We start from the raw sequence: 2,500 nt of genomic DNA on the forward strand, positions 1-2,500 counted from the left end.
TTTTTTCCTTTTTATTTGCGTTCCTTTGCGTGTCCATGGATTCGATTATGGTGGAAGCAGGTATATACATGTACAGTATGTGTATGAAGAAAGTGATGAATGCTAGTAAGAGAGATAAAGAGAGAGAGAGAACGAGAACGAGAGAGAGAGAGAGAGACAGAGAGAGAGAGAGAGAGAGAGAGAGAGAGAGAGAGAGAGAGAGAGAGAGAGAGAGAGAGAGAGAGAGAGAGAGATAAAGAGTAAGAGAGAGAGAGACATAGAGACAGACAGACAGACAGACAGCGAAAGAGAGAGATAGCTATAGAAGGAAAGAGAGAGAGAGAGAGAGAGAGAGAGAGAGAGAGAGAGAGAGAGAGAGAGAGAGAGAGAGAGAGAGAGAGAGAGAGCGAAAGCCGTCGTTTATGGGCGACCTCGCAATTTAGAAGTAAAGCACTTTGATACAGTGAGTCCCGTGTATGCTGTGCGCGCTGTTATATGGAAGGGATATGCTATGTGTGTGTACGTTGGCATGCATGTATGTATGTAGATCTCCTCCTCTCCCCTTCCACACGCGCGCAAAGACATAACTTTCCTTTTCCGTTTTCTCAATCGTGCCATTCGTTGGTCCTTTCATCTTACTCTCCTCGAGCATCCTACACATTTCGTTTTGTATCCTATCCGTACTTCTTCCATCTGGAGGATCTTGTAAGGAACCAGCTTCCAGGAGCTAGGCAAGATAGGTTCCCTTTGCTTTTGAGAGAAGGAGAGAGAGAGAGAGATAGAAAGAGAGTGAGGGAGAGAGAGAGAGAGAGAGAGAGAGAGAGAGAGAGAGAGAGAGAGAGAGAGAGAGAGAGAGAGAGAGAGAGAGAGAGAGAGAGAGAGAGAGAGAGAGAGAGAGATACAGAGAGGGAGACAGAGAGAGAGAGAGAGAGAGAGAGAGAGAGAGAGAGAGAGAGAGAGAGAGAGAGAGAGAGAGAGAGAGAGAGAAACTGGCAGACAGACAACAGACAGACAGCGAAAGAGAGAGATAGCTATAAAAAGATAGAGAGAGAGAGTGAGTGAGTGAGTGCGAGAAATCCATCGTTTATTTGCGATCTCGCAATTTAGAAGTAAAGTTACGTGAAAGTGTATGTTTTTAGGAGCTAGGCAAGATAGATTCCCTTTGCTTGTCTTTGTACACTCTAAATAAAAATATCAGGATACTCTAAAATTGAAGTTGTTTGGCTTTGCAATGTCTGAGGAAAATTTAAGTTAAATTTTACATGAATCACTGAAAGGTATCCGGAATTCACGAATAAACCGCAGTATTCATGCAGAACAAAATGTGCATTTTTACAATACAAATGCAGCATAGAGAAAAGAGGAAACAATATAGACTCACAAGAAAGAAAAAAAAAATAGTTGAAAAAAGGAAAATCATAATAAAAACCCCGCTGAGTGAAAGTAGGGCAATGATATTTTTTTATAAATTCATGTTGTAGACACATTTTGTTTCTTCGATCTTGTTTTACTTGTAACGAGGTTTAATTATAAATGTTTTCCACGAAGTTCAGAGAGACAGAAAGAGAGAGCGAGAAAGAGAGAGAGAGAGAGAGAGAGAGAGAGAGAGAGAGAGAGAGAGAGAGAGAGAGAGAGAGAGAGAGAGAGAGAGAGAGAGAGAGAAACAAAGAGACAGAGAGAAAGAGAGAGAAAGAGAAAGAGAAAGGGAAAGAGAGAAACAAAGAGAGAGAGAGAGAGAGAGAGAGATAGAGAGAATGAGGGTGAGAGAGAGAGGCATAGAGACAGACATACAGACAAACAAACAGGCAGAAAGACAACTGACAGACAACGAAAGAGAGAGATAGCTATAGAAAGAGAGAGAGAGAGTGGGTGAGTGAGTGTGAGAAATCCATCGTTTATTAGCGATCTCGCAATTTAGAAGTAAAGTTACGTGAAAGTGTATGTTTTCAGGAGCTAGGCAAGATAGATTCCCTTTGCTTGTCTTTGTACACTCTAAATAAAAATATAAGGATACTCTAAAATTGAAGCTGTTTGGCTTTGCAATGTCTGAGGAAAATGTAAGTTAAATTTTACATAAATCACTGTAAGATATCCGATATTCTATTCACGATGAAACCTCAGTATTCATGCAGAACAAAATGTGCATGTTTACAATACAAATGCAGCATAGAGAAAATAGAAAACAATATAGACTCATAAGAAAGAAAAAAAATAGTTAGAAAAAAGAAAATCGTAATAAAAAACCCACTGCCTGAAAGTGAGGCAATGATATTTTGTTATAAATTCCTTTTTCTTCAATTTTGTTTTACTTGTAACGATGTTTAAATATAAATGTTTCCTACGAGGTTTAGAGAGACAGAAAGAGAGAGCGAGAGCGAGAGAGAGAGAGAGAGAGAGAGAGAGAGAGAGAGAGAGAGAGAGAGAGAGAGAGAGAGAGAGAGAGAGAGAGAGAGAGAGTTAGTGAAAGAGATTTTTTATAAATCGAATTATGAATTATAAATGTTTTCCACGAAGTTTAGAA

Source organism: Penaeus chinensis, chromosome 7, assembly GCF_019202785.1.
Source record: "Penaeus chinensis breed Huanghai No. 1 chromosome 7, ASM1920278v2, whole genome shotgun sequence".
NCBI classification, from domain to species: Eukaryota; Metazoa; Arthropoda; class Malacostraca; order Decapoda; family Penaeidae; genus Penaeus; species Penaeus chinensis.